The sequence below is a fragment of the Meriones unguiculatus genome, chromosome 5 (assembly GCF_030254825.1).
Source record: "Meriones unguiculatus strain TT.TT164.6M chromosome 5, Bangor_MerUng_6.1, whole genome shotgun sequence".
Taxonomy (NCBI): Eukaryota; Metazoa; Chordata; class Mammalia; order Rodentia; family Muridae; genus Meriones; species Meriones unguiculatus.
Window position 1 is genome coordinate 49,168,825 of NC_083353.1, and position 12,397 is coordinate 49,181,221.

Here is a 12,397-nt window from a genome sequence, read left to right on the forward strand (position 1 = left end):
GCTTTCTCTTACATAACTTTTCTGATGGCAGGAAGTGGCTGTCATGTTCTCTGATCTCCTGTGATGGGCTAGTAGGCATTCATGTGAGGACTACCATCTGGGAAGACAGCAGTTTTTCTACGAAAGGCTTTTAGTCACCATAATGTTTTGTATACAAATGATGCATTAGCCCAGAATTTCCTACAGACCTTCACATAGGCACAGTTGAGGGGGCTGCAAAGACAGGAGCTGGCAGGTGGCTTAAGGCTGTTGTTTGTCTCACTCCAGACAAGCTGGTGCTCACAGTTCCATGACATTGTGTCATTCTACTCAGCTTTTTCTGCAGAGAGGAAGCAACTGTGAACTTTCTCCTCCACACTAACATGGTTCTGCAGTGCCTTCAAAGCAATGATCTCCTGAAGCCATGATGCCATGAATATGCCTGAAGATTCCTGGCTCCTGAGAAGGCCTGGCTTCCCTAAGTGATTTATGTTTTTCAGGGCTGTAGTTACTGAAGTCACCCTAAAAATAGCACAGCCTGCACCGAACTCTACAGAGGTTGACAACCCTCTCCCTGGGTTGACAATGTGATATCTTTGTAAGACTCAATTCCTCACCCTTTCCTTCTCCCTCTCCTCCTCCGTCTTCCCCTCTCTCTTCTCCTCTCATTCTCTCATGTTTGTGTGTGTATGTATTTATGTGTTTTTGTATTCATTGGAACATAAAAACCTTTCCTTTCATAAAAATGGTAAGAGATAAACATATATTAGCATTATTTTGTTAGTAGCTGTTAGTGAATGCATACATTTCAAGTTTTTTAAACTTTTGAAATCTTACCAATGTGTACTTTCTCCTCCACGAAATGTGTGTATTAAACCCATGGCTACCATTATGGGTGCACACAGGTCACAAGCTGACATTCAGGTTGAGCACCAGTGTGCACAGCTACTCTTTGTCCTGAAGGCTTGATTACTGTTTATTTTTCTGGGGTTATCATGGAACAGACACAACCATATTGGCTGTGTGCCTTAAACTGTTATTTTATGTCACCTCTTGATGGAACTGAATTTCCTCCTCCTCTTCCTTTTCTTTCCTGTTCCTTCCTTGTCATCACCGCTGACTTCTCTTCATTGAGACTGAGGTCAGGGAGGAGCAAGGGCATTATGAGGAACTCCACAGATTCACAGAATGAAAAATCTGAAGAGCTTAATCATGACTCTCTGGGCCTAGTTGCCACCAATCTTTTGAAGAACTAGCTTTTTGTGTTGCTGTTATAGAATTTTTATGTGAGGAAACTCAAATTATTGTTTTTATCAAGTATCCATTTCAGCTCTGAATTATTCATTCTTATCAAGCAATTATGAATTTTAACATTTTCCTTATTCCCTCATTTTATAAGTATTTCATTGATTTTTAAGCTTATTATGTAAATATATAATATGTCCTTTCCCATTCCTCTCTCAAAACACATCCAAAAATCTTCCCTGTGCTGTCCTTCATGTTCACGGCCTCTTTTCTTTAATTGTTATTATATACATATGTAGTCTCAGATGCATAACTGTGACCTGCTCAGTCTGTATAATGTGACGTGTTTGCATGTTTTCAGGGCTGATAATTTCATTTTGGACTACCAGTTGGTGTGCTCTTCCCTGGAGAAGACTGTTGCTCCTGCTCTTGGCATTCCTTAGTTTCCTGTAGTTCTTTGAGAAGGGCTGAGCAGTGGTTTTCCTGTAACTTGGCATGTCTAAGTGTTGTTGTCCATGTTTAGCTCGTGTTTAGGCACTCATGTGGGTAAGGTTATTGCTGTAGCTCCTTAACTCTACTGAGAGACACAATCTCACAGTGAATTCCCTAACCCCTGCTTTCAATCTCTCCATGCCATCTTCAGAAGCAATGTTCTCTGAGCCTTGCTTACAGGAGTTCTTTGGTAGATGGGTCCACCAAGACTAGGATCCACAACTCTACATCTTGATCAGCTGTAGTTTTCTGTACTGATCTCATTCTGCTGCAAAGAGAAGTTTTGTTTTTGAGAAGTGGGGGTTACACTCATCGGTGGATATAAGAACAAATACTTAGATCATTGAAAACATTTTTGCTTCTTGTCAGTATACTGTATTACAGTGCAATATGTTCTGAAAAGCTATAAAGTTATTTCATCTCACCCCCTTGATTTTCAGTTGATAATTCATTAATGTTTACTTGGGAAACTTTTTACAATATTATATACTTTGTGTGTATTTAATCGTCATTAAAGGAAATGATGAGCTCTACATAAAATGCCCACTGAATTTCCTACATCCCTGAAGTCTGGCCAAGTCCCCTACACCTTGAAGGCAATGGAGACTTAAGACTCTTGTGGAGCCCATCCCTCAAGACTGGGTGAACACTTTTCATTTACTTATGACCTTAGAATGAGATGGCCCTAAGTCTATTGTAATTGTAGTTTTGTTTACTACCCTGATTTTACCTGTCAAAAGAGGGGAAAAAAAGGAGTATGCTCACCCTGAACTCAGACCATACTGGATCTCATGGCTGGAGATTAAATTCATAGGTTGGAGGCAGAGTCACTTACCAGAGTTCAGAGAAAGACCAAGATTTCAAACTCTCTGGAAAGTGAACTTGTCTCCATCATTCTAGATTTTCGGGTAATTTTTTTCTTTTCTGTTTCATGCAGGGAAGGAGCTGATCAGTCATTCACAGAGCTGCATTCTGTCTCCCAGGCCACTGCATGAGAAAACCAGCAGGTGACCTGTACAGAGATCACTCTGTGCTAGAAACAGTTCCATTCTTGGTGTGTATGTAGCATCTTCACACCTAGGGTCTCCATGACTGTGCATATGCTCCAGAGTTGCTGACTGGAGCTCATCTTCTGAGTGCTTATGGTCACACGTCGATGAATGGCAGATAGTCAGTAGGATTCAATTCAGGGTCCAAACTGGTAATTATTTGTTCTGGAGATTTATTAAGAACATTTGGCTGGGCAGTGGTGGTGCATGCTTTGAATCCCAGCACTCAGGAGGCAAAGGCAGGAGGATCTCCGAGTACTAGGCCAGCTTTGTTTACAAAGTGAGTTCCAGGACAACCAGGACTACATAGAGAAACCCTGAGAAAAACTGAAAAGAGAGAGAGAGACAGAGAGACAAAGAGACAGAGAGAGAAAGAGAGAGAGAATAGGAGGAGGAGGACGCAGAGGTAAGGGGGACAAAGGGGAGAGAGAAGAAGAGAAAGAGACAAAGAAAATGAATGAATAATGAATGAATGAAAAAGAAGGTGAATGAATACTTGACCAGCAGGGAAGAGGGCACTGAGATAAACGATCCTGTGCATGTGTGTCTGACAATCAAGTGAGATGCAGCTATTACCCCTTAATAAACCAAACATGTGGACCAGGAGAGGAAATTTTTTTATAACTTCTGAAAATGTTTAATGTACCAGAAAGTTTGTATTCTGAGACAGCCCCACTATGGTCTGCAGAGTTCAGTTTTGTTTGAGAAGCATCAGGACAGTGGGGACAGTGGGGATTGTGGGGATGGCCTCAAGGGGGTGTGAGCTGGGGCTGAGTTCCAATTAGACAAGTTATAATTGGGATGAATTGACATCTTGTTGCCAGCTCAGTGTTGGTGGGTAATGCTTCATTCCCTGTATTTGTAATGAAGAGTTTTCTCTTTTCTCCTCAGACTTTTGATACTTGCAAATGCACACACAATGAATAAAGCCAGCATACTCCACACTAACACAAACATTAAAATTACCTTGTTCTCTGAAATGAGTATTGAGATCTCAGCCAACAGCATCCTTTTTCTCTTCCACCTCTGCAGGCTCATTGGTGCACACAGGCCTAAGCCCATTGATCTCGCCATTGGTTTCTTGGCCCTGACCCAACTACTGATGCTGCTAACTATGGGACTCATAGCTGCAGACATGTTTCTGTCTCGGGGGAGGTGGGACCACACCACATGCAAATCCCTTTTCTATCTACACAGGTTCTTGAGGGGCCTCTCCCTTTGTGCTGCCTGTCTGCTGAATGTCCTCTGGACCATCATCCTCAGCCCTAGAAGCTGCTGTTTAAACAAGTTTAAACATAAATCTCCCCATCCCATCTCCTGTGCCCTTTTTCTTTGTGTTCTCTACATGTCTTTTAGCAGTTACCTCCTGGTATCAAATAGTGCCATCCCCAATTCGACCTCAGATAATTTTATGTTTGTTACTCAGTCTTGCTCACTTCTACTCCCGAGTCACTCTAGACAAAGCACATTTTCCACATTGTTTTTCTTCAGGGAAGCCTTTTTTATTAGTCTCATGGTCCTCTCCAGTGGGTACATGGTGGCTCTCTTGTACAGACACATGAAGCAGGCCTGGCATCGTCACAACACCAGCCTTTCTCCAAAGGCATCTCCAGAGCAAAGGGCCACCCGGACCATCCTGCTGCTCATGAGCTTCTTTGTGTTTCTCTGCATTTTGGAGACTGTTATCTTGCAAACAAGAATGAAGTTCAAAGATGGCTTACTATTCTACTTTATTCATATTCTTGTGTCCCATAGCTATGCCACAGTCAGTCCCCTTGTGTTTATTTGCACTGAAAAGCATATAATTAAATTTTTGAGGTCAGTGTGGGACAGGAAAGTAAATATGTGATTATTCAGGAATGGGTATGATCCCTTAATACAGTCCAATATGTTGTCATCAGAGCTATGATCATGACATAGTAGGAACATTCCAAGGTTTAAACTGATATGTGAAAACATCCTTTTCCCATTACATCTGTTTACTCTGTTTGTGGATGGCAAGTATGTAAAAGAAGATTAAACTGCATTTCCACTCAGATATCACATGAGGTTTATCTTTCTCAATTGGTTTTCCACAAAGATCTGTGAGATGTCTTTCATCTGACCTTCATTAGCACATTACTTTTTATTATTTATTTATTTATTTATTTATTTAGGAATTTGAAGCACAGTTTCTCTGTGTGGCCCTGGCTCTTCTGGGCTTTCTTTGTAGATCAGGCTGACCTCAAACTCACAGAGATCCACCTGCCTCTGCCTCCCTGAGTGCTGGGAACAAAGGTGTGTGTCACCATGCATAGTTTATTTTTAATTTTTTGAACAATGATTTAAGTTTTAACTGTGTGTGTGTGTGTGTGTGTGTGTGTGCGTGTGTGTGTGTGTGTGTGTGTGTGTGCCCTTGAGTGCAGATGCTCTTGGAGCCCAGATGTGTCAATTACTGTTAGAGCTAGACTTATAGGCAGTTGTGGGCCAGCCAAGTGTGAGTGTTGGTAATTGAACTTGAGTCTTCTAGAAAACAGTTTACTTATGTGCTGAGCCAACTCTCTGGCACAACCATTACTTTAAATATGTGGCAACTATGGCATTTTCAATAAATGAATGCCTCAATTGTTTATATTTGGAAAAATACACAAGGAAACATTGTTTTGAGAATAAATTATCACAGGATGCAGAACACACACACAAATACACAGAGCTAAAATGATATGCAGAGAACCATAATGTCATTTGCATAATTGTGCTCCTATGGCCAAATTTAAAAAAGTCAAAGGTAGGAGCAGCCACTGTCTAATCTAGGGGTGTCAGGATGTGGAATCAGGTCATGGCCTCCCTGTGCCAAGAAGTGCTAGTGAGAACATGAAGACCATCACGAATGTCTGCCATGCCAGTCAGACACACTGCACAAACTTGATGAGTTACTTATGAAAGATGAAGCTTAGGGGTGTCAAAGGAATAGAGACCATAAACAAAGTGCTTTATCTGTGCTCAAAATATCATAGCCAAATGTAAATAGTAAACTAGTCACAGATAGTTACTCAGCTGTACTATTGATATACTCCAGGGAACTGAGGGCTTGCAGCGTGCCTGCTTATTGGAGACTAATCAGATACCTCCTCAGAGCACCCTTCATGTGATGGAACACAGACTCAGTCACACATGTCACACAGCTGAGCACACTCACAGGAAGACTTCACACAACCAAACACAATCAGCGGCATAATTCACACTGCTGAACACTCTCAGAGGCACAATGAACACTGCTGAACACAATCAGAAAGAAACACTTCACACAACGGTACATACAACGAAAAATTTACACAGCTGAACACACCCAGGGGCATACATTACAGAGCAGAACACACACTTAGAGGCGTACTTCACACAGGAAAACTGTTATCTGTCACTCAAAGCAAGGGAATGTCACAAACATGAACCCCACCTGACCTGGAATTCAGTAATTTCAATGTTGACACTTACATAAAATCTAAAAAAAAATAACTGGAACCTGGTTGTTGGAAAGAGAAATATCAAAGAAGATCTATTCCATGTTCTGTCTACACTTTGAGTAAGGCCTAGAACCTCAAACAGGCTGTATTGTAATGCAAGGATCACAGGATCCTCAGATACCTCCAAGAGACAACTTGATGCAAGAGCATGAGAGCTTTATGACGAGAGCAATCCAACTCAAGTCTGGACGGGACCCAAGTCTCACTGACACAGCAGTAGAGAAGTGGGACCCTAAGCCCTGAGTGAGTTTTTAATGGAAAAGACTGTAAGAAGGGGGTTTCCATGACAGCAAACAGGGGGTTCATGTTTCCATGATAGAAAGCAGGAGGATTCATGCCTTGACTTTACAGAATTGGGTAAAAGCCACAGAGGAGAGGTGATCGTTTACATAATCACAAATGCCAGGGAATTTGTCTTTTTTTTTACTAAACATTTATTCTGTGATATTTCCTGGTTGCCATTGCTTAGAGAGATAACCTTGTTTCTGCCGGGTGCATATTATGTGACATTTCTTGGTACCTAAGATCAGCTCCCAGTCATGATGGATCCTTATTTCAAAATGGAGTCACCCAGGCTAACTTAAACTCTTCAGAATATTAACAAAAAGGAAGGGAATTTAACAAGTGAAATGAGAGAATATTTCACACATCAATGACTTGGAGGAGGAGAAAGAAACCACACAACTGTAAGTTGTATAAACCCACGAGCAGAGGTTTGCCTGGTGGCTCAAGTCTGTAACCCTGAAGTCGAAACAGGATAGTGAGTTCAAGGTCCACCTGAGCTACAGGAGTGAGTCCAGACTAGCACACAACAGTCACAAAGCAAAAAATAAGTATAAGAATAACATATTTTTTTTAAAATCCAAAATAAGATGAGTGGTGGAGGTGTATGCATTTAATCCTAGCACTCAGATGGCAGAGGCAGGGGAATCTCTGAGTTCAAGGCCAGCCTAGTCTACAGATCAGGTTCCAGGCCAGCCAGGGCTATGCAGAGAAACCCTGACTCAGAAAAAAAATCCCAAAATAAACAGAAGGAAAATATACACGGGAAAGGATTAATCTTACTTCTTGATTCTGGGTTAAGAGCATAAATGCTCCAATGAAATGTGTAACTGCACATCAGAACACCACCCTCACTGACTGTCTGAGGGAGTGGCAAACATTTTGAGCTTGGGGGAAAGATATGGACATTTCTCACCCACAGCACTGGACAGAGTACCCTCAGCCACAGGCACCTTGTGGGAACACACCCACAGCCCCTCATCTTCATGCCGAGAGATTTGAAAAATGATGAAACAGGTAGAGACCAATTAAAGCTGACATTAAGAATAAGCAAAGTTGGGTTGCTTGTGTGATGTGACCCTTTCATTCTTCTGGCAGATGAGTGATGGGAATTTATGAGAAAAGTTTGAGCCCAGCTCTCCTCGCCCCCCCCCTCTGGTGTGCAGTTACCTAGAATGCAACACAATAAAACCAAGAGGGAGGCAAAGATTTTCACCAGGGATGCCATGTGTGTGGTTGCCCAGGGGCCTCTTGTTGTAGACAGGCATTAAAATTACAGACTGCAGAGATGCATTAAAGGCACCAAGAGTGTGCAGGTCTCTACCGGTATAGAGTCTTGCCCTGTCACGTCCATCTGGGTAAGAGCTCTGCACCCAAGTTCAGAGTCAGAAGGTGGTCGGGTCCCAGGCAGACTGTGGGAGGAGGAGCATGAATGATACAGGGGGTTTCAGCATCTGCAGAGGAGACCTGAGCCCTGGCAGCCCCTCAGCACAGGGGACTGTGTTCTGAAAAATGAGGGGATTTCATCTTAGAAAACTTGTTTCTTTGACTTAGAACCTCCAGGTTACATAGCATCAACTTTACACCTTAATTTCTTTTTTTGAATTTGATGACTCCTGTTGACCAGCTGTGTTGGCATTCATGTTACCGAGGTGCTTTTACAAATGTACCATGAGAGAACTGATGTTTTCATTTCAATTTTTAATCATAAATAGTGTTTGCATCTGTGGTTGACATATGGCAAATGCAAGTGTTATAAGGGACTTCTGTAGTTTGAGAAATCAAAATAATTTCAGGATCTTCAGAAGAGAGACCCACCCCCAATTTCATCTCCTAGAGGATACCTTCACATGGCTACAAAGTATCTACCAGAATTTTCTCACTGCATCTTTGTCTCCTAATTTGGCTTCAGAAATTACAAACTGTGCTGTTTGTCCTGCCCCACACTTTATAAGTTAAGTCATGTCAGCAGAGGGTCCATGGAGATGAGGCTGCAGGCCACCAACCATTGAACAGTGAATGTGATGTCCTCCCTGGACCTTGAGGCACCAGGACCTGATAAGTTCCAGAGCTCTTTGTGTTCTGTTAATTGAAATAAATATCCCCATCAATTTCTCTGCTAATGGGAGTTCATGGTCTCTCTTCCTTCAGAGGAGCCTTTGTTCCTGTCCTTTGCTCTGTGCTTGGTTTTCATATATTTTTCCACAAAAAGCCCTGGCATCTTTTTACAGTCAAATCAGCTCGAACCTTCCTCTTTTGCTCTTGTAGCTTATAGGGTATGGTATCACGAGGATAAAGCCAGTTAGGAAGAAAGTCAGTCTCAGCTGTGACTGCATCATGGAAAGGGGCAGAAAGGCAGGTACTTCTGCAGCCCTCCTGAGTTTCCCAGCAAGGACAGCTGCTATGTCTATGACCAAGCTCTCCCAGCTTTTTCTCTTCATTTTAAAAGAATGCTGATCTATTTCTGTTTCTGAAGGTGTATATAAACATCGAGGCTGCAGATTTGAGCCCTGGCAAGGCTAAAATAATTTCAATTACAGAACAAACAAACAAACAAACAAACCCAAGAGGGATAATTCCAGCTCATTTTCTAGAAATATCTGCCATTCCTTAGTTCAAACATTGGACATGATTTTGCCCATAATATTTTTGCAGTTCATTTACTTCATGGCATTTCTGGATTCAAAGCTAGCATCTGCTTGGATATAGTATCCTTTCCTGAGACACCAGCCATCTCTCTAGTATACCTCTGGCTTTCCAGGAAGAGCTGTGCGACACACAGGCCACACTGTTAAATTCCACCTCATTCTACACCAATTGCAAGAGACAGGAGCAGTTCCCCTCCTGAGCCACCCTGTGCATTTTGCAGTGCCTCACAGCATGGGGCAAGACTGATGATCCCATGGTAAAGCTGTGCTGTGTGATGGTGGCGAAATCAAGCCCATGGATTCATAAGCACAGGGTGGACAGGTGCTGCTCAGCCCTGACATAAACCATGCTCTGCACACATTTTCTCAGCATTAGGAAATGGGAAGGCTGAGTCCATGTTGTAGAGGAGGAAACTTTTTCTCCTCCCTGGATGTAGTGCACCCTCAGTGCCACAGTCACCCAGCATGCACTAGGTCTGCAAAAGGTTTGCTTCTTTCCATTGCACTCTTTATTTCCCTCCAGGTCACAAGTTCACATCCCTGTTGTGCTGATCACTGGTCATGAGTTTGAGTCCTATGGATCTCAGGCTATCCACAATTCAGGCAACTGAAGGATGACACGGTGTCTACAGTCATGGCTTCCTGGCTTTGTGCAGAACAGGGGCCTCTAACCCTGTTGCCCTGATAAGCTGAAGTCTTTGGAAGGACAGAGAAAGTGGGCTGCAAAGAAGAAACTCAGTTATGTTATGTAAGCAGAGTTTTGTTTTAATCCCAGCTGTGGAATGTTGGGCTGATCTACATTGTCCAAGCAACAGACTATTTGCCTCATGCAGGCTCTGAGAGGAGCATGATCTTTGCCAGTTACAAATATTTTAATGTTGAAGACTCTGAAGAGAGAGTAAATGCCAGGCACAGGAGAGAAATAGTTGTGTGTGTGTATGAGGCTCCAAGGAAGAAGAAATCTGTTGCTGCTTTCTCCTGCTTCTCCTGTTTGCTGTTGATGCAGTTTGACAACAAGTTGGAGATATCCTGAAATGAAGATTGGACTTGCCCTAAGGCACCCAGTTACCCTAACCAGTAGGAAGTAGGTAAAGGGAACTATGTCTCCTCTCTCCTCTAGCCTTCTTTCTCTCCTACCTGAGGTCAGGGTGTTAGAAGGGATTGGGGTGGAGAGGGAAGAAAGAGATGTAAGAAACCCCAATAAATAAAATAGACTAAAAAAGTATGCCAACAACACCTCCCTTTACAGGTGATGAAATACAGTGCATGGGAGCTTGACAAGGAAATACATGTAAGGATCAAGGTTCTCTCTCTGTGTGTGTGTGTGTGTGTCTTCTGTTACTTTCCTTTTTCTTTTGATGAACTAAAATGTTTAAAAAAATAAGTATTCCACAAGAATAACATGCTATATACCAGGGTTAAAATATGTGTTTCAGATTAGTTTGTGTATAGATTTTTATTTTATTTTTAATTACATGTGTGTGTTCAGTCCTGTGTTCAGCTGTCTACAGAGGTGAAAATAGGAGCTGGAGGCAGCAGTTGTAAACTGCTGCATGTAGATACCAGGGAATCATCCTGGTATCTCAGCAAGAGCAGTAAGTGTTCTTAATTGCTGAGCCTTCTCCCCAGCTCCCAGAACAGTATTTTTCAAAATGTGGTGTTGAAGATCCAAATTCTTACCTTGTGCTTACTCAAACGGTGCTCTTATCCACAGATCCATGAGCATGGGAGATCTTTTCCATCTTCTGATATATTCTTCAATTTCTTTATTCAGAGACTTGAAGTTCTTGTCACACAGGTCTTTCACTAGTTTGGTTAGAGTTACACCAAGATAGTTTGTACTGTTTATGGCTATTGTGAAGTGTTGTTTTCCTACCTTCCTTGTCAGCCCGTTTATTGTTTGTGTAAAGCAGGGGCTACTATTGTTTTGAGTTCATCGAGTATACAGCCACTTTGCTGAACATGTTTATCATGTGGAGGAGTTCTCTGGTAAAAATTTGGGTGCTGGGAGCCAATGCCAGCTAGTAGAAAGTCACAGACCGCTGCAACAAGGTTGTGGGTGAGAGATTTATGTTTCTGGAACTTATGAGACATCTGTTTGTCAGGCTAGACAATTTGAGATATCTTAGCTGACATTCTTGTAGTACCTCTTTTAGTAAACATTCTTGTGGTATTCTGCATCATCATTAATCACCCAGTTATGTTTTGTAAACTATTTTGCTGAGACATTTTCCCTTCCTGCCTTCTCCCTATAAAGTTGTGTGAAATTTTTTAAATATAAGAGAGTTGGATCAGATTATAGACTTGCTCTCCCTCTTTTATCTCTTTCCCAACCCATTCTTTTCGCCACTCCTTAGGAACACATTGAACTCCTGCTGGACAGAACACACTTGGCACCCAACATGGGGTTGAGGCATGGGAATCAAATTGAATGTCTTTCTTTGTGTGCCCACACCCCTACATAAGATCTCGTGCTTCCACATGGGAAGTGATTGAAGGTAATGCATTGAGATCTCCACAGGACTGCCCATCTGTGAGTCTGATCCATTGAGGTAAGTCAGAATGACGAATTATAGGACAAAAATTGAGTCAGCATGACTTATTCTTACAGGATCTCAAGGAGTCCTTCAAGACAGGAGGAGTAAGGGTAAACAAAAAGGAATCTCACAAGCTAAAGAGTTACTTAAAACATTATAGCAGCCAAACAGGCAGAAAAAAGTACTTCTAAGGTTATTTCAAATGTTCATAAAGGAGCTCAAACAGATTTGTGTAATTTGAGAGCAGAAAATAATTTAGGAGACAAGCTCTAGATAATGAGTATAAAACAGAGTCAGAAGGGAAAAAATAAAGCTGCCAATTCTCATACTTCAGACTGGCCTCCTGTGCCCACCTCCCCCTAGCCCTAACAAAGAAAAAAGGCCTCCAGTCTGTCAGGAACAGAATACAGGGCTGTTGCTCAGTGAGCAGGAAAAACAGGGACACTACAAATCTCCTTCCCTCTCCCCTACCAGTTGCTAGGCTTGGATGGCTTGCAGAGAACTAGGTGGATGGGAAGGCTCACACTCTCAGAATCAGCCGAAGACCAGCCTCCACCAGCTGCAGAGATGAGCTGCACTTCACCCTGACACCTTCCTCCTCTCATCTCTTCTCCCATGGGCTTCAGTCAGTGTTGGCTCTCAGACAGTGGCCGGAGGGATGG